This window comes from Cryptomeria japonica, chromosome 3 (genome assembly GCF_030272615.1).
Source record: "Cryptomeria japonica chromosome 3, Sugi_1.0, whole genome shotgun sequence".
Taxonomy (NCBI): Eukaryota; Viridiplantae; Streptophyta; class Pinopsida; order Cupressales; family Cupressaceae; genus Cryptomeria; species Cryptomeria japonica.
Genome location: NC_081407.1, coordinates 516,494,159 through 516,515,997, shown reverse-complemented (window position 1 = coordinate 516,515,997; position 21,839 = coordinate 516,494,159).

Here is a 21,839-nt window from a genome sequence, read left to right as displayed (position 1 = left end):
GCAACCTCATGAAGGAAGATGAATGAAGTTTAAGGACCTCGACATCACGAGAGGATACCACATGTCTAAGGCGGGTTGGGGTAGCTAACGGTGGGGCCGCTGACGGTGGTGAGACAACAATAAGGTGGTGGTGAGTTGGAGGTGTCGTGTCATAAATTTCATGGGTCCACTTACCACGTTTGATGGTCAATGTCAGATTGACTAGTCTTGATCGTTCGGTGTGCCAACACAAGGGAAAATGAACGTTTCCATTTTAAACTTTTTTCAAATGCAATTTGGTGTCGTTTCTTCGTGCGCACGAGTAGGTAATGGTGGACGGGGTCTGGTCTGCTAACAAAAGAATAATGAAAGAGAGAAATCGTCTTATTTCAAATTACTAGAGGCATTTTGAGCATGAACAGAGACTATTTTTAAAACCAATGGATATTGTTTGAGCTCTAGCAAAAGAGTTAGGGTTTTCTGGTGCGATTGAAGCATCTGGCAGGCAATTTTGTATTCTTGCAATGGTTGTTTCCTCAGGGAGAAAACCCTATATTTTGTGAGCCCATATCAGATATTTATTGACACAACAATAAGCATAAAGAATATTTGGACGTAGTTGGGATATTTTGAGAAACTATGGAATATTTTGTAATAGAATCAGGTCTGCTTGATCATTCCGATGACAAGTGTCTCCTCTGGACTGTAGCTTGTTTTGCTCCCTTGTTTCTATAAAAGGGATTTCAAGGCCATGAATAGGGTTCCTTTAGGTTTCTTCTTCCGGTTCTAGTAGCAGGTTTTAGGTGGAATGAGAAAAGTGTAAAGACCTTTTGCAGAGAAAAATAGAATGAGTCTCGTGTCTTACTTTTTGCAGGTTCTTGAAGGAGTCAGATGTAAATTATTTAATAACAAAAATAGAAAATTTATTCAATAGAAATACAATTCTGATCTATTTCTCTCTTGTGTATAATTCTATCATCTTTTGAATGAACTAAATCAAGGGTTTCTTTCATTCAGTGCATTGTTGTGATGTATGTGAATTTTGTTTATGCTTTGATCCAAGGGATCAATTAAATGCTAAAACAAGATTACAGAGTGGCAGGGTTTGTGAAGGGATTTGATAAGTATTCTAGGTTGGGATTGTAGATAAGAAATATTGTAAGGAAATAATTTCTTAGATTTGAATGCTATTAGATATAATTCTATTATAAATCATTTCATATCTTATGAATTCAAGCACCCAATGGAATAAGGCACTGATCCTAGCTTGTTTTAAGTCTTTACAGTCAATCTTATGCTCCATTTATCTATATTTGTTACAAATGGTTGATTATTAGAATACCTTTCAATTCATGTCTGTTATTGTGTGTTCTACCCATCTCATGCTCCAATTAGGTTGAGGATCATTGAAGTATTTTCCATCGTTGAGCATTCTCCATGTTGTTGAGCCTGTATATGAGATTATCTGCTTTCTTTTAGTGAACTTTTGAGTATGGTGCAGAGATCATAAAATTGACTAAGGGATCACCCTCATGGGTTTTGCAGATCCCAAAGCATAGAAGGATTTGTCTGAATCCTGATTAGTTGGTCCAAGTTCTTGAGGATTTTAATAGTTGGAGTTGGCTTCTCCATAGATATTTGAAGAATCAACTTGGTTTTTGCCTCTTGCAGTGTAAACCCATTTGGGAACTAATAAAATGGAGACTCTGGTGGGGATATTACATAGAGGTTTCCATGTCTTTTTGTGATTTAATGTTTGAGCTATGCTACCATGTCATTGGACCCAAATATTTTGTCTTATAGAGTCATAAGCTTGTAAAGTCCAACTCCTTGTCAGTTGAGTCAATTCTCATAAATGTTGCCTAAGAATATGTTGTTATGCATCTTTCAATGTAAGTTCTCTCTAGATTTGTCCACCTTTCATGATTATTACACAATACCTCACAAGTTGTGAGTGGCAACTCTAAGATCTCTACACCAGTGTGCATTATTTGAAGAAGAACTAAGAAGAACCAAAGAATTTGCAGTAGAGATGAAGCAGATTTGACCTCTTTACGATGAAGTACCCTGACAAGTTGAGGATGAAATCCATATGATGCCATATGATGATAAGGAGGTGTTGTAGTGTTGGTTTTGGAACAAATTTGACCAGTAAATAAATTCCAGTTGTTCAAATATTTGTCCTTTGCAAAGAGGTGGAGACTCTACCAAAGAACCTAATGAAGATGTCCAGATCTACCAGTATTTCCAACCAGAAAGCTGATTTGCAGCCACTACAACATTTCCAGGTATTTTGACTTTCATGAGTCAAATGTATTTCCATGAAATTCATTTGTAGAAAATGTTTCCCTACCCAATTTTGCAGCACTAAGTAAAAGGGAAAGTGTTAGTTTTTCAGATTTGCATACTTCTTAGTTTCATTTTTTAGTTATATGCTTATATTAGGAGATGTATACAATCTTTGTAATAAGTTCATTCAAAAGTCTTAAGTCCTATATTTCAGTCTTATTTATGTATGGCTTTTACTTAAGACCTTGTTGAAAAACAGAATCAAGAGATGTGTAACTGTGAAGTCTGAATGAGAAGCTTGTAAAGATAGGCAAAATGTATGGTCATAATGTTGTCCCTGGTATAATGAGTGATCAACAACTTGAGGAAGGTCAGCCTAGAAGGGTTTTCATTCCTAAGTAGTACAAACCTTTGAATTCAAAAACACAGAAGGGTACCCACATCCCTTCCTCATTGAGTTTAAGGATCAAGTGCCTTTGTTTCATGCACAAGAATTCAAGTCAACACACCACCATGTCAAGTTATTCAGTGAATTTGTTGAAGACTATCAACTTTGCAATGAAGATATAGTCATGAAGTTATTTGTGAGATCATTGAAAGATGGTGCAAAGGACTTGTATGAATGTTTACCAGCACAAAGTGTGTCTTCATGGGATTGCTTGAGGAGGTTGTTTTTGGAGAAATACAACTATGATATAGTCAGTCATGAGAAGCCTCCTAGTCCCTTATATGTTTCTAGCATGTGAGGATCTAATGTGTGTACAAGAGCATTATGTGTCAAGTGTTGAATGTACATCTCAAAGCATCTGTGTCCCTGCTGTCTCAACCTATACTTTTCAGCAGTATGAGCAAGTTCATCAGCCCCAAATAGCACAAGATCAAAGCTCCTATGTTGAGAACCTAATGATGTATGTCAATGCTCAGCTTGACATAAAAACACAAGTGGGTGAGAACACTTATGTGTTGCTTTCCAAATTTTTGAAGGGATTACAAAGTATTCCTATGAGTTATATGCTTCAAGATTTTGAGTGGGTAGACTTATTTTTGCAAGTCTATGAACCTGATGCTATTTATGTTGGCAATATGGAGGAATTGATTATGTGTTGCATTTATGTTTTGTCATTGATGTCAACACTAGCTGTTATGGTTGGTTACCGACAGATAGGTTTTGGTTACCGATAGAAGATCTTGTGTTATTAGTAAGGGTTTAAGGTTTTACCAATAGATATTTCACTGAGAATCTTTGAAAAAATCCACAAGTGGTGTTGGTGTGGCTTCTAGATGGAATTCAGGATGCAGAAGGTGATCCTTCATCATGCCTCGACTGATTGGAGACATTGCTTTAACATGGTGGACCCAGATTAGGTCCGATACCTATCTAGATTGTGGACTGGTATCATGTTAGTGTGTTCTCTACACGTTACCGGGATGTTTTATGGATTGGTTAATGTTGTTTTGGTCTTAAGCCGACATAGCATATCATTGTAACATGGATGTATGTAATGATCTTATTGTAATATCTTTTAAGTGGCTGACCTATTTGGTTTAGGACTTAGGGTTTGTATAAATTGATGTAAGATCTCATTGTAGATCATGTATCGTGGTCATGGAATGAAATATCATATGAAAAGGAGATTTGGTCGATCATAGGTGATCGAATTGGGTTTAATTAAGAGGTCAAAGGCCTTCGGTATTGAGCTTAACCGGGACTGTAAGCAGGCATGGTAGATGCTATCTCTGGCAGTTTGTTCTTCTGGATTGTTGTCCAATTATCTTGAGGTGGTTATAACCTCTTTGTAGTCAGTGAGACTCCTTTGTAATGAGCAGTACGCTCTAGGAAGTGTGCCTTCTAGCATGTGTAGGCCCCCTTATTGTATCACATACTTTCTGCAGAAGTATCATCTGACTGTGGGTAGGCTTCCCACCATGATTTTCACCTTTACCGTGCTTTCCACATACAAATCATGGTGTTATGTGGTATGGTTGCATTGTGTTAATTCTTCTTTTCATTCTTAAGTTTTATTGCTTACCGGTATCTATTTCTAATATTCCGGTATTCAATGTTTATGTGCTCCGGATAAAGGTTATAAAGTGGTTTGATTAATATAATTTGTTGACAACTGATTCACCCCCCCCCCTCTCAGTTGTCCACCAGTTATCCTAACAATTGGTATCAAAACTTTGGTCCTCTTTTGCAGAAGCTTAACTGCTTGAGGTAGATCCTATGGTAGCTAATACTTCAAATCCATCGGCAACTATTTTTCAAAAGAGAAATCCCTAAGCTTGATGGAACAAATTATGGGATATAGAAAATCTAAATGGAGACTCATCTTAGATGTCTTGGCAAGGATATTTGGGAGATCATTGAGAAAGGATATACACCTTATGATCCAGCATCTGGCAATCCTACTCCTGCAGACTTGGACAAGAATATTGAAAATGATTGCAGAGCTAAAGAAGCCCTCTTGTGTGCACTCACTGATAAGAAAATCATGGGATTAATTGATAAATCATCGGCAAAGGTAATGTGGGATAAATTAAAAACTCTGAATGAAGGTGATCCTACTGTCAAAATTGCTAAACTTGATGATTACCGGGTAAGATATGAGAACTTGAAAATGGAAGATAATGAAAGATTTGCTACATTTATGGAAAGAGTAAATGAGATTGTTATGGGAATTCAACATTGTGGAGGATCTTTGAGTGAAGATGAAATAGTTTCCAAAGTCTTGAGAGCCCTTCCTCTAGCTTACAAGATGAAGGCGGCTGTGATTAATGAATTGAGAACAATGACAAACTCTTCAGTTAAAAGAGACATTCTGATTGGGAAATTATCTGCTTTTGAGCTTGAAGAATTTGGACCCTCTGGAGCTGGAAAGTCTGAACCTGCTTTTCATGCATCATCATCTACCAACAAAAGTGACTAGAAATCCTTATATGCAAAAGAATTGGAAGATATGAGGAAAGAGGATGAAGAATTTGAGCAACTTGAAGCCTTATTTGCTAGAAGAATACCTAAAGGACCAGAAAGAAGTAAGTATGAAGGAAAAGCACCTTTTAAATGTTTTGCATGTAATAAGATTGTATATATTGCATCTAGATGTCCTAAAAGGAATGCAAGATTTGAAGAAAGAGTTAAGTAATCATTTAAGCCTAATCATAACAAATATAGATTCAAGAAAAGAAAACAATGCTACATAGTAGATGAGGAAGGAGTAAGTGATGACTCTGAGGATGAACCGATAGCAAACTCTGCTAGTGGATCCGATAATGGAAAGGAATGGGTGTTCTATGCTTTAAAATAAGATGAATTAGAACTGGCTATCAAGAATGAAGAAAAGGCCCTGGCAGCAACAGTTGAAGACAAGGATGAATGGGTAATTGATAGTGGATGCTTGCATCATATGACTGAAGATAAAAAAAAAAATTTGTCCCTGCAAGAATACAATGGTGGTCAAGTCAGATTTGGAGATGACAAAGCATGTATGATCAAAGGTAAAGGTATTATTTCTCTAGATAGAAAGCATAATACTGATAAGTTTAAAGATAGAAAGTGCAAAATCATTTAAAAAACTGGTTTGGAGATTGCAACCGGTACTCAGACTGGAGGTAATATCTTTCAATTGAACATTGGTAATAAGACATGTTTGATTGCTCATATTGATGAGAGTTGGTTATGGCATAAGAGGTTGTGTCATGCTAATTTTGATTGTATTGTTAAGATCAGTTCAACAAAGACAGTTAGAGATATACCTAAGATTATAAAGCCTCATAATCTGATATGTAAGGAATCTCAATTGGGAAAGAAAGTTAGAACTTCTTTTAAGAGCATACACGATAAATCTAATGATGTGCTTGATTTGATTCAGATTTACTTATGTGGTCCAAAAAGGACTAGAAGATTTCAAGGTGATAGATACTTCATGCTGATAATTGATGATTATTCTAGAATGCTAGTCTGAAGCTTTTGAGAAATTCAAGATCTTTAAAGCAAAGGTCGAAATAAAAATTGGATAGAAAATCAAATGTCTGAGATCAGATCAAGGCGGTGAGTTCACTTCTCATGAATTTAACAGTTATTGTGAGACAAATGAAATTAGGAGACAGTTATCTGCACCTCGGACTCCTCAACAAAATGGAGTAGTGGAAAGGAAGAATAGAACCATTTTGGATGTAGAAAGAACTATGATGATGGAAGCCAAATTGCCTCACATCTACTGGAGAGAAGAAGTGAGTACAACAGTCTACACATTCAACAAAGTTCACATCAAAGGTGAAACTGGTAAGACCCCTTATGAATTATGGTTTGGACATACACCTACTGTTAAATATTTTAGAATTTTTGGAAGTAAATGTTATACCAAAAGGGATTATTCAATTGGGAAGTTTGATCTTAGATCCGATGAAGGGATATTTTTTGGATATTCAATTCAAAGCAAAGCATATAGATGTTATAACAAAAGATTGCAGAAAATTGTGGAGAGCGCTAATGTGAAAGTTGATGAGCAATACAAAAATCAATCTATATCATATGACAGGGAACCAACAATGGAAATGATCATAACTGAACTGGCAATGCCTCAATTGACACAAGACACTGAGACAGTTACACCGGTACAATCAGAAAATTCAACTGTGACTAATGATCAGAACAGTGAACTTGAAGTTCAGAAGACATCAAGGTATGTAAGGTTAAATCATTTTGAAGATCAAATCATTAGAGATAGGAACAAGGGAGTTATGACCAGAAGAAGACTGAGAAATGAAGACGTATGTCTTATTTCTCAAATTGAACCAGCATTTGTTATTGAATCTTGTAAAGATAAACATTGGTTAAAGGCTATGGAAGATGAATTAGATTAGATAGAGAAGAATGAGACTTGGACTTTAGTTCCCTGGTCTAAAAATAATAATGGTATTGGAACTAAATGGGTTTTTAGGAATAAATTCAACGAGGATGGTCAAGTTGTAAGAAACAAGGCTAGATTGGTTTGTAAAGGATATTCTCAAATGGAAGGAATTGATTATGGTGAGACATTTGCACCTATAGCTAGAATTGAAGCTGTTAGACTATTTCTTGCCATGCAACTTATAAGAACTACAAGGTCTATCAAATGGATGTTAATTGTGCATTTTTTAATGTTGAACTTGAGGAAGAGGTATACATTGAGCAGCTTGATGGATTTTGACTGACAAATGGTAAAGATATGGTTTGCAGGTTAAGGAAAGCTTTATATGGATTAAAACAAGCTCCTAGAGATTGGTATGCAAGGTTGGATAAATATCTTTTGAAGCTTGGTTTTACTAAAGGCAGCGCTGATAGTAATTTATATTACAAAATCACTGATGTTGATATTCTGTTTATTAAAGTATTTGTTGATGATATTATTTTTTGAGGTGAAGATAAATTATGCATGGAATTCTTTAATAATATAAAGAATGAATTTGAAATGTCCATGATTGGTGAGATGAGATTTTTCTTAGGTTTGCAGATTACTCAAATTGACAAAGGCATCTTTATCTTTCAAACTAAGTATCTAAGGGAATTGTTGAAGAAATTTTTGGATAATTCAAAACCTGTAAGTACTCCTATGGTGACAAGTGAGAAATTATCTATCAAAGATACATCTGCACCAGTAAATTCGACAAGGTATAAGTCTATGATTGGTGGCTTGTTATATCTAACTCAGACTAGACCAGATATTATGAATGCAGTAAGTATTGTTTCAAGATATCAAAGTAATCCTAAATAATATCATGAATGTGCAATAAAAGGGATATTATGATATTTGCAAGGAACAACAAAATATGCCTTATGATATTCTAGAGATGATAACTTCACTCTATGTGCATATATAGATTCAGATTGGGCAGGAGATACTGATGATAGGAAGAGCACTTCTGGTGGAGCTTTCTTTCTTGGAAAAAATTGGTTTCATGGATCAACAAATAACAATCATGCATTTTTTTATCTACTACGGAAGCTGAATATGTTGCAGAAGCAACTAATTGCACTCAAGTCTTATGGATGAAGCAAATGTTGAAGTTTATCAAGATAAATTATAGTGAACTGGTAGTTATCTATTGTGATAACTCTACACCTATTGACATGTCTAAGAATCTGGTATTTCACTCTAAGAATAAACACATATCAATAAAATATAACTTTTTGAAGGATAAGGTGTAAGAAAAGGAAGTCAAATTGGTTTATGTGAACACTAAAGAGCAGATTGTAGATATATTCACTAAACCGATGTCTAAGGAATCATTTGAGTATTTGAGAGACAAGTTAGGGGTATCTACCCATCTGACAGAAACTTAATTGGTGGAGCAGACCATCCATTTGGTATGCATCATCAGCTCTATCCTTTGCTCCGAGTTGATGTAGTGGTGCTACTACTTAGGGGGAGTAGTCAGCTTTGAGATTCACAAAATTTTGATATCTATGCCATATCTTTGGCATTGATGTCAAAGGTGGAGAGTTATCCGTAAGGGTTTAAGGTTTTACCGGTAGAGCTTTCACTGAGAATCTTTGACAGGATGCACAAGTGGTGCTGGTGCGACTTCTAGATCAAATTCAGGATGCAGAAGGTGATCCTTGATCGTGCCTCGACTGATTGGAGACATAACTTTTGCATGGTGGACCCAGATTAGGTCTGGTACCTCTCTAGGTTATGGACCAATATCATGTTAACGTGTTCTCTACACGTTACCGAGATGTTTTATGGATTGGTTAATGTTATTTTGGTCTTAAGCCGACATGGAATATCATTGTAATATGGGTGTATGTAATGATCTTATTGTAATATCTTTTAGGTGGCTGACCTAATTGGTTTAGGCCTTAGGGTTTCTATAAATTAATGTAAGATCTCATTGTAGACTGTGTGTCATGGTCATGGAATGAAATATCATATGCAAAGGAGATTTGATTGATCATACGTGATCGAATTGGGTTTAAGTAAGAGCTCAAAGACTTTTGGTAATGAGCTTAACCGGGACTATAATCTGGCATGGTAGATGCTATCTCTGGCAGTTCATTCTTTTGGATTGTTCTCCAATTATCTTGAGGTGGTTATAAACTCTCTGTAGTCAGTGAGACTCCTTTGTAATGAGCAGTACGCTCTAGGCAGTGTGCCTTCTTGCATGTGTAGGCCCCCTTATTATATCACATACTTTCTATAGAAGTGTCATCTGACTGTGGGTAGGCTTCCTACCATAGCTTTTCCCTTTATTGGGTTTTCCACGTACAAATCATGGTGTTATGTGGTATGGTTGCATTGTGTTAATTCTCTATTTTATTCTTAAGTTTTATTGCTTACTGGTATCTGTTTCTACTATTTCGGTATTCAATGTTTATGTGCTCTGGGTAAAGGTTATAAATTAGTTTGATTAATATAATTTGTTGACAACTGATTCACCCCCCCCTCTCAGTATTCCACTGGTTATCCTAACAATTTATTGGCCAAGGAGAACAAAACTGAATAATATGGATCGGATGGTTGCATGGATTGACATATTTGAAGATGTCAAGTCTAAGATGCAGCTAGATGGTGAAAGTTTGCATGTTGATAATGACAAGGTTGAGCAAGAGTGTGATGACATTGCACAAGTTAATAATGATGCTCCCTATGTTATTGAAAATGAGTCACATGATCAACATGAAGAAGACAATGTGTATGAATAGCAGATGGGTGAAGAGAATGAACCTGAAAATGAATGCCATGGTAGCCTAAATGAAGATGGAAATAAACATCTACAAGGTCAACATTCTCTTCCCGGTGGTAGTTGTAATTTTGAGAAGGTTGTTGGAGATGCAATCTCTGATAACATAACAAACACATTCTCTCATGAATCCAATGGGTTTTCAGTTGAGGAGGAAAACAATATGGGGCATGTAAGTGAGAAAGATGACACATGTTCTACCATTAGTGAAGGAATTTAATACTTTCTAGCAATAGAGTACCTGAAATATACACATGGAAAAAATGAAGACATTTTGCACCCTGTTGATTTGGTTTTTGATAGTGAGTTTGTTTCTCATGATGCATTGAGAACTACATCTATTGAAAATCTTCTTCCCATGTTTTGAACTAGTTGATATGCAAGAGGACAAAGAGATTGAATGCATGGGATTTTTTGATTTCAAATTTAACATGTGTACTGATAATGAGGATTTACATGCTGATATAAACTCAGTTTTTTTCTTTTAGCAACAAGTGTATGAATGCTAATAATGACACTCTTTGTGAGAATGATGTTGTGCATGAGGGGGAAGTGGCTCTTAGTGTCTATGATAAAAATGGTGAGGGGTCATGGAGAAGTGAATGTGATGACCCAACATGCATCCAAGTTGCTAATATAAATGACATCAAATGGGAATTGGAGCAAGAGGCTGAAGTTTTTCTTCAACTTGATGATTTGCAGTTGCATGAGAGGATCAGTTGTGATCCTTTTCTTCCTCTTGATAACAATTTGCTTATTGTGGACAGTGGGAAGGTAGATTCTTTTGAGAGTTCCTCTTTTGATGAGAAAACTAATGATTTGAATGAGGCCTATATTCCCAGTTGTATATCAGAATGTGAGCATATGCTTTTTCAGCGGGGAGATGTCCATCTTGAGTGTGACAATGATTTGAGCCATGATGCATGTTGTGTTCAACATGGAAGTGTGTTTTTCAGTGAAAATAACTTGTTTTGGTCACACTGTGTTTTAAATTTTCAATCATTGCACAAATTTCAGAGGTTCAATAGTGAGTGCAATGATAATTTTAAGTAGGGTAGTTGGATTAAAAATGCCAGCACGTCTGATCAATGGCAATCCAACTATGTTATCAGATTGGTTTCAAGGAAATCAAAGGAAAACCATGTTTATGACAAAGGAAAGTATTTCCTGACCTTTTTAGATGTCCTTGGGCCATCACATGTAGTTTTAACTTCAAGCCACAAGCATCTTGGGGTAGAGTAAATCTTTTGACTCTATGCCCAAATGGAATAGTTATCGTGATACTCTTGAATTGCCTGTTCATGGACAATTCTTGAAGCCCTACTTTTCTGAACGTAGCTCTTTTCCATGACAATAAGATTAGGTCTTGTGCATAGTAGTGTAGTTTTCCTTTTTGTTTGAGTTTCTATGTCCAGGTAACTTCCTTTTGGTCTGCTCTGCAATGGTTTGCTCCACAAAATATTTTGGATTCTTGTATCATCCTTGAGTAATGATCATCCCCAAACAGAGCCACTGATAGTCTTGAAAATTAGTGCACAAAAAATATTCATATCCTAATGAAAATTCTAATCATTTTGAATTAATCTTTCTCTTTGTTCTTGCCCTCAAGGTTTAGGGTTTAGGGTTTTACGCTTTTTTAATTAAATCTTGTGGAAAAACCCTAAGCCTTTTATAATTTCACATTACCTTTTTGTCTTAAGGTCTGAGGGTAGTGTCATCTTTGGCGGGGCTATTTTATCCCCTAAGTTGTGCTTACCTATATTATCCTAGGTGGATCCCCTTTAATAATTTAGCCAGTGCCTATTATATTTTCCTAAGTCTAATGTTTTAATATTTCGGCCAACAGTTAAATCGTGAGCAGATCTTACGGCTTGTGCCTCCCCGCGGTTGAAGGTGGAAGGAAGATAAGGACCGCGACATCACGAGATGATGTCACATGTCCTAAGCAAGCAGGGTGAGCCAACAATTTGACCTTTCAAATGTTTGAGGTTACTGGTCACTTTCAGTTAAAGTCCAAGTTACTAAGGGCTTTCTTATTTGCACGTGCTTGAATGGATGGAGATGTTTTAATTTTTTCAAAAAAATTGCTCGACTATTAAGGGGCTTAAGAAGGTGGTCACAATGGCAACAAGATAAAGATCAAACAGATATAATGGCCCTCACAACCCCATGAAGGAATATGAATGAAGTTAAAGGACCGCGACATCACGAGATGATGCCATGTGTCCAAGGTGGGTCGGGGTAGCTGATGGTGGGTCCACTGACAGTGGTGAGACAATAATAAGGTGGTGGTGAGTTGGAGGTGCCACATCATAAATTTCATGAGTCCACTTGCCACGTTTGATGGTCAATGTTAGATTGACTGGTCTTGATCATTCAATGTGCCAACACGAGGGAAAATGAACGGTTCCATTTTAAACTTCTTTCAAATGCAGTTTGGTGTCATTTTTTTGCGCGCACGAGTAGGTAATGGTGGACGAGGTCCGGTCTGCTAACAGAAGAATAATGAAAGAGAGAAATATTCTTATTTCAAATTACCAGAGGAATTTTGAGCATGAGCAGAGACTATTTTGAAAACCAACAAAGATTGTCCAAGCTCTCGCAATAGAGTTATGGTTTTTTGATACAATTGAAGCATCTGTTAGGCATCAGGGAGCAAACCTAGTATGTTGTGTGCCCATATCAGATTTTCATCGACACAACAAAGGATGGTAAAGAGCATAAGTAATATTTGCAAGTAGTTGGGATATTTTGAGAAACTATGGAATATTATTTTGTAATAGAATCAGGTCTGCTTGATTATTCTGATGACAGGTGTCTCCTTTGGCCCACAACTTGTTTTTCTCCCTTGTTTATATAAAAGGGATTTCAAGGCCATGAGACAACATTCTGAATTTGGGTTCCTTTAGGGTTCTTCTTCTGGTTTCGGTAGCAATTTTTAGGTGGAATGAGCAAAGTGTAAAGTCCTTTTGTAGAGCAAAATAGAATGAGTCTCGTGTCTTAGTTTTTGCAGGTTCTTGAAGGAGTCAGATGTAAATTGTTTTATGACAGAAATAGCAAATTTATTCAATAGAAATACAATTTTGATCTATTTCTCTCCAGTGTACAATTCTATCATCTTTTGAAAGAAGTAAATCAAGGGGTTCTTTCATTCAGTGCATTGTTGTGATATATGTGATTTTTGTTTATGCTTTGATCCAAGGGATCAATTAAATGCTAAAACAAGATAAGTAGTCTAGGTTAGGATTGAAAATAAGAAATATTGTAAGGCAATACTTTCTTAGATATGAATGCTATTAGATATAATTGTTATAAATCATTTCATATCTTATGAATTCGAGCACCCAATAGAATAAGGAGCTGATCCTAGCTTGTTTTAAGTCTTTACAGTCAATCTTATGCTCCATTCATCTATATTTGTTACAAATGGTTGATTATTAGAATAACTTTCAATTCATGTTTGTTATTATGTGTTCTACCCATCTCATGCTCCAATTAGGTTGAGGATCACTGAAGGATTTTCCATCCTTGAGCATTCTCCCTGTTGTTGAGCCTATATATGAGATTATCTTCTTTGTTTTAGTGAACTTTTGAGTATGGTGAAAAGATCATAAATTTCACTAAGGGATCACCCTCCCGGGTTTTGCAGAGCCCAAAGCTTAGAAGGATTTTTTTGAATCCTTGTGAGTTGGTCCAAGTTCTTGGTTGGAGTTGGCTTATCCATAGATATTTGAAGAATCAACTTGGTTTTTGCCTCTTGCTGTATAAACCCATTTGGGAACCTACACTTTCCAGGTTGGATTCGAATCTCACTTGCTATTCTATAGTTTTAAATATTTTTTTTTGAATTTGAATAGATTGTATTCTTTGTGTCTGCTGTGTTTTTTTTCTATTATGAAAGATATTTGCATTCATTGTTTGTTTAGTGTTCAAACAATGCAAGCAAGTGTATTCTTTAGATTATCTAAACAATTTTTACAGTTTCCTCTCATGTGAATTCAATTTTAATTGTGGAAATGAAATGGTAGTTTATAAAAAGGGGATTTACCCCTCTCAAATGGGTATTTTCCACATTTTTCTTTTGATGTGGTCTCATGGTTGTTTTTTGAGCCCAAAGTCAGCCCTAGTTTTCAGTCCCGTTTTGGGGAATTTTGATCTAGAAATCCCATTTGGCTTATATGATTTTTTTTCGACTCATATCAGTCCAAGGGCCTATTTTTGAGTTTTCAAATTTATTCATGTATTTACCATAGGTTGATTGATCTTTTTGGGATGGATCCATGTCTTTTTCTTCCATTCAATGCATTTGGTAATTAAGGTTTGCTTATTTTGCATTCATATTGATGCCATGAGTGCATATGATCAAGAGAGGGATATGTGGATCATATTATCAGATATAGATCAGATTTTGTTATGATTTTCATTATTATATTAGTTATTTGATGTAACACATGATCCCATATGATTTCATTTCATGTTCTGTTAATCTGAAAGTAAGTTATGGTTCAGATTTTGATGTCATGTGATGTGAGATATATGGTGATTATGAGATATTGTTTGTAAGGTATGATTTATGTAAGGATAAATGGGTTTGGATTGGTGATCATAGGCCCAATTCCATGCTTGATGATTATAAATCAGTGGATTCAGAACTTGACCCTTTTGTTGATAGGGGTATTATGGAAGTCCTATCTTAATTTATGAGATCTTTAATTATGAGATAGATTGTGATGAATCATTATATGAACCTTGGATGTGTATGAGTTTGTTGTTATCCTTTTCTTGTACCAATAGGTTAGTGGTGTCTAGGTACAAGTTAGGGAGAGCAACTTCCAAGTGGGTGTGGGGGCCCTAAGTGGCTACTAGGAGATCCCATTGGAAGTTTTCTTTAATCAAGTGATAACATTAATTTAAATGATTTAAGGGGAGGGTAGAACATACACATTTATAAGATAATTGATGGTTCCCCAACCATGCCTCATGTACTTATATAGATAAAGGATGAGATCTCATGGACTGGAGTGCTCGTTTAGACTCAAGATGAGAGTGGGAAGGCCTGTATGGTAGATCAAACTTTCTTGCCTCCACGAAAGGATTGTTTGGTTCCACATGTGCAGTCAAATGGGAATTAGGGCCTGGAGTTTGGAGAGGGTCATACTGCCAAGATAACTCATGTTGATGCCATGTAATGACACTCTTTCCTACTTGTATCTTGGTACCCTATCCTATGTGATGTTGTGTAGAAGCCTCTAGTAGTCTATATTATATTTTGTTCTAGTCCTTGTGATTGTTGCATTCATGTATTCACAACATTTCCATGGTTGTGTTAATTTATGCCTTAGTGATATGTTTGGTGTGTGGGGCCTTATGTCATTCTCCAGAGCATAGGGGGGTGGTCCTCCGGGTTCCACTAATAAAATTACAAGGCACTGAGAGGGGGGGTGAATTAGTGCAAGCAAAAAAACAAAAAACAAATATGATCACCACTTTAAATAACTTAAAGCTTAATAAACATAAAAGAAATATAACCACATAAGATAACACCCAATATATCATGCTCCAAATAACACAAAGATTTATACGTGGAAACCCAAAAGGGAAAAACCATGGTGGGAGTTAGTACCCACAAGATTCACTATTTGTAGAATAGAAATCTTTGACTGGTTAGGGTCTTACAAATATGCCCGGTTAGGAGCAAACCATGTTAGGAGTCACTCGGTGAAGGGATTTCAATCTCAGCCCTGTTAAAAGCTTTGCCTTGTTAGGATCAACCTTGCAAGAGGATTTAGAATCAAGTTAATGAGATACCCTGTTAGGGAATTTACAAATTCAAGCCTGTTAGGACCTACCGAGTTAGGGGATTTGATTGCTGCAACTGTTAGGAAAATAACAGTAACATGATCTGCATGTAGCACCATTATGCCTGATAAGATCCACTTCAGTTCCACTCAATACATCAATAACATATCAATACAAAGCTTCTCAATTTACCGCACAATCAAAATCTCAATATTCGCTTATGATCTCATTTTACATCTCATAACTCATCACACTTTTTATAAACATCAACTTAGTCGGCTAATAACCTTGGAACAATTTCCTAGGTTCAATGAATCTAGACAATCTTACACTTCACGCTTTGCTTATGTCGACCACTGACATAACAAGCCAAAAATAAAACATAATCATTACCGGTTTAACCGATTTAAGTCATTATGTTGTACCGGGTGACTATCCTTCAAGATTGGCTACTCTGTTTATCAAAACTTGCTCATCCTGTTGAACCTGCCAATGTGGTGTTGAATATACCTGCAAGTACCTGTCTCCAACATTCATGTAGAATTGCATCACCTAACTCTTCATTTATCTCTCATACCGGTTGCTTTGAATACAACTCTATTCCTGTTTACCGGTTAAAGTCCTATTTGTCGGTTCATTGATAAACTGTCTCCTCTATCAGTTGGCCTAAATGACTATCAAAACATAGTTGCCATCAATGGCAACATAAAACAAGTCATCATTCAACTTATTACATCAAAACATCATCATCAAGCCAACATCCACGTGGTCGGGTGGTTGATGCTTTCTTCCATTGGGAATTTTGGTGATATGTTTGTGAGCTTTGTTATCAATAATTTGGGTGGTGTTGTAATATTCCTGACATCCCTGAAGGTTTCTGCAAATTTTCAATGGTCCTAGTCTGCAAGTCAATGGCTTCTAAGGGTTTTGGGTTTAATAATTTTAAATCATTAGAAAAAAAACCTTTATGTCTCTTATCCTAAGGGAAGGTTTTTTTTAATCATTACCTTTTTCGCCACTTAACCGGGAGGGTTATTATGTCATTGAAAGGGGTCATTTAAGGCTTAAGCCTAGGTGGGTTTTATTTCTATTAAAGTTGGAGCGCTTTATTTTTCCCTAAGTCCTAAGTAAGACCTTTAATGCATGTATTGGATTCTTAAAAGTTGGGAAGATCGAAGAGATCCAACGGAGGTCATAAGACCACGATGGGATGTTCCACGTTAGATAGTCTTCGCGACTCAGCGACAAGCCATCAAGGGCAGGGCCAGGCAGAGATCCAACAGTGGAGTTTAAGCAACAAAGGTGTTTTAAAGTGTTGTCAAGTCTTGGAAGATCCGATGGTGGTCGTAAGACTGCGATGGGAAGATGCAAGTCTTTTACCCATCGCAACTCAGTGACTAAAGGCATACAAATGTAGTATGGTGGGCACCCTTCGCAAGACCTAAGAGATTAAAGGGCATGTTAGATTTGAACGATCTAATGGTTGTCACTGAACTATGAATGAGAGTTGCAAGTTCTTTGCTCTTTACAGATCAACGACTAAAGGAAAAAGCACACTAAAAGTCCCTTTTGTCCGTTGGAGCGGAAATTTGAATTTCAAATGAATTAATTGTAGAGAATGTGGCTTGGTTAATGAGAATTAATGCCGATTTTCCACCAAGGTTGTTTCATAAAATCATTTTTTGTTTGAGATTTTGATTGTAAAGGGCTTTCGAAGGGTTTGCGGAGACAATGTTTGAAGCTTCTGTGAGTTTTATGGTGACAAGTAAGTTGTTTTGTGATTGCTATGTTTGCAATTTCTACTCTTGTGTGTTGGTATTGTCTGGTTTTGGGAAATTCAAAGGGTGAATCAAAAGGTTAAAATAAGATAAACCCTAAATTATCAAAATGGCACCACAACAATAATTCAAAGGGAAAATAGATTATCAGGAAAGGGCTATCTGTCATGATTTTTTAGAATAGTTGGTTCAGTCTACGAATAGTTCTGCCAAATAGAAAGAAATTATACCCAAATCTCCTCGCTTAAAAATTGGTGATGGTTTGTTTGACAAAGGATATTGGTTAAGCGATCCCTAGATAGGCATGTTTGGTTTAGGTATATTTAGGGTGGGGTTTAGTTAGCAAAATGCATCTACTCCTACAAACAACATATGGCAATTAGATGTTGGGATATTGGTGGTCCCTGGAGTTTTTATGGATGTTGAATTGTTGACCCAAATTGTACAAAATTATGACCCTGTTACCAGAATTGTAAGGAATGTAAGTGGAAGCCCTTTGATTGAAGTTACAGTTGATGAGATTAGAAAGGTTTTCCAGCTAAATGAATCTTCAAATTATCTAGAGCTAATTGATTTTGAAATGTTAAAGAAGGTCTACGATACTCAAAAAGACCATCTCAGAGGTGGACCAATGAGGGAATTATTTGCAAAAATAGGAGGGCTAACATTGGTAGGGCCTAGTACAGTTGAACCTTTCCCTATGAATTTTTTCACTTTGAGTGCTAAAGGAATATATTCGTCTCTGTGTCAGATTTTTGGAGAGGATGCAGAAAATGCTACGCCAACTCATTATATGCTCATGATGGCACAAATTCTCAATCCATCTATAGCAGTAGCTTATGAATTTGCACCTTATCTAGAAAATGTAATCCATGAGAGTTTGATTGGGATTAATAATGCCAAGGTGGATAGACCTTTTGGCTGGTATTCTTTGTTAATGCATATGTTCTTGTTCAAGGGTGTAGACTATTTTGCAAAGGGTATAGACTTACTGAGAGTCAAAGGTGGTGAAGACATGCCAATGCAGTTATGGAGTGCAGATCTATCTTGGGATAGAGAAGATGCCAGCTACTTAAAGTTTGACAGATTTTTTGCATCAAGGTTAAGAATTCTCTTGTGTCAAGAGAACCCCAAGATCCCAAAATTTCTTGAATTTATCAGACCCAAGGAATTTGCAGAAGATATCAAAATTGTGCATAATTGGGATGATATAATTTTGTATCCTGGTTCTACTATTTTTAGAGTATATGTCTTTAGGGGAACTCCTTATTTGCTCCCTTATCAAGTCCCCTTGAAAATAGGTATTGCTGAGATCATAAGACAGATTGGGGGTATGCAGGAAGTAGAATTGACAAATAAGGATAGAGGAACAATTTTTCCAACCATTACCATTGCACGCCAATTTGTGATTACTAAAGGGGTGATAGGGAGAAGCCCAAAGGAGGACCAATTAAAGCTAAGTTGAATCTTCTTGTTAAGAGACTCCTTCAAATGAGAGTGGAAAGGTTTTGATTTTCTTGATAAGGCCCACTTTCAATGTTCACAAGCTTCACTCAACCCACAACTTCCTCCTTGAGTTCTTCCCATCATTTGTTCATACACTTACTCAACTCAAACTATCATGCTTACTTACTCAACACTTCCTCAAACCCTTCTTATAGGTCTAAACCCCAATATAGAAACTCTAATCATACTTAGGTGATGGGAGGTTTACTTGAGTGTTTTCAAATGGTTTCCAATGGTTCTTCAAGAGCATTTGTAATGCCCCGCCAGGAAACCCCTAAGGGTTTAAGTTAAAAACACTCAAATAGAGTGGTAATTTTTTTGTTTTTTTAAATAATACTAATTACGAGCGTTAACAATAAGTTACAACATTAAGATAATTTGGAGTTATCTAAAACTTAGATAGCACAGTGGAAGGCTAAACGAACCTAAGGAGTTTCCCAATGCGATTACGTAACCTTACACCTAACTCAACTCGCGTCAAATGATCCAATAAGCTGGGTATCTTAATTATGAGATAATGCATAAGACATGGTTATATGTATGTTCAATGAATTGACGTCTTAGAATTTTAGGAAGTGTTTGTTTATTTTGGGTAGATAGGAGGTCATCGCGAGGTTATTTACTCAATGCACTTTTAATCAATAAATTTAAGAGGCCTCCCATAAGGTTCAATGCGATTAATATAACGAAGTTCATACATTTGGGTTTAAGGGTAACCACCCACAATTGATATCATCCTTTAATATTAAAAGTATGGCTAATAAGATGAGATTCATTCATTAAGGATTAAACTACAATTAGTAGAGTGAGGTTCCCTCATTAAATTTTAAGCATAAGAGTTGTGGTTCTTTTATGAAGGGTAGAATGTAAGTAGCCCTAGAGTTCTTTCATTGAAGTTTTAATAATGCTAATAGATGGAGCTCAATTCATTAAGGTGAAAATGTATTAGGTACACATGAGTTCATTCCTTTAATTAAAATATAGTTAGCAAGATGATATTCATTATTACAGGATTAAAATATAAGTTCATAGTGACGTTCATCCATTAGGATTACAATATAAACTAACTTAATGTGTGTCACTCTTTTAGTTAAAATAGAGTTAATATGAAGAGATACATTTGCTAAGATTAAGATATAAACAACTACTTGAATCCTTCCCTTTTCAATTCAATTTTAGCAATCATAAAGAAATTCATTTATTAGGGTTATAATATGGATAACTAGTTGAGTTCACCCAATTATCAAATTAATCTGGTAAGGATTATTTGTTAAGATTAAAACATAAATAACTAAACAAATTCATCCAATATAGTGAAATGTAATTAACATGGCGTTACTCATTTACTAAGATAAAAAGGTAAATTCCTATATGATGTTCATCCTTTAGATTTCAATTTAGAAAATTACGACATTAATTCTAACTTTGTTACCCATCCACATTCGTTCAATTTACCAACTTATATCAGGCTAAAACAATAATGGTAACCTAACGAGATTCTTTCCATTATTACTTCTTTTAATTAACATTAACCAAAATACTTTTCCATAATCATAATTACAATCTTTTATGACCCTAATTATTACATTTATCAAGATAACTAAATTTATGCACTTGACTTAGCTTCATTAAATTCCCATTATACACATACAAGATACAACCATACATAATAACTTAAAATATGAAACAAAGGAGACTAAAACATTGCATAACACAGGTATGATCTCGGAGTTCACCCCTAAAGGGATACATCTCCGGGTCTGCTCAACTGCAAGACCCCTCTGACATTCAATATAGTTAGGAATACATAATTTACATGTCTTTTACATCTTTGCCACTTAGGCAAACACAACCAGTATACAAATGACCACTTTGGTCCATAAATTTCTAAATGACTTCCACGTAGAGGCAGATCCAACTGAGCATGCTAAAAGAAAGTACAAGGTCCATTGCCCAACAATACTCTATTTAGAGACCTAAGACTTAAATAGGTGCCCCAATTCCAACAACGACAGGTTCCAAACAAATACATCAAGGTTTGCCATCACTTTAAACAAGGCAAATACGGAACTTAAACTTACAAATTTTCCAAATCGATACATTATCAAACTTCCATTCATTCTACTAGCATATCGTTAAAGTAATAACAAAATATACGAAGATAATTTAGATTCATATTCCATACACTCCTATACTTTAGTTTTTCATTTCTAAACTCCCGGATGTTCTTTATCATTCAAATCGAAAGACAATACATATTCCTGATAAAAACTTCTTATTAAAATATATTACCAAACGTTAACAAAAGTGTTTTTTTTCAAAGATCTTCAAATAAAGACATTATTTAATCTCTTTTCCAAAGATTACTTCCCTATTAGAAATGGGTTCCAAAATTAAATGTTCATTAATATAAATTTAATAATCCAAGATTAATAAATTTTTAATTAATCTACAAATTGAAAAATATGCAATCTTCATTATTTAATATATATATATATATATATATATTAATAATATTTAGCAACTAAAATCTATATATATATATATATATATATATATATATTAATAATATTTAGCAACTAAAATCTAAATCTATATAAAATAGATTTTTCTACAATTATATTACAAACTTCTTTTATTCATACCCCATGGCATTTTTTTTTTCTATTTTATAAATGTTAATATTATATATATATATATATATATATATATATATATATTTAAATATATAAAAAAAAACATAAAACAATTTTTTTTTTTTTGGGA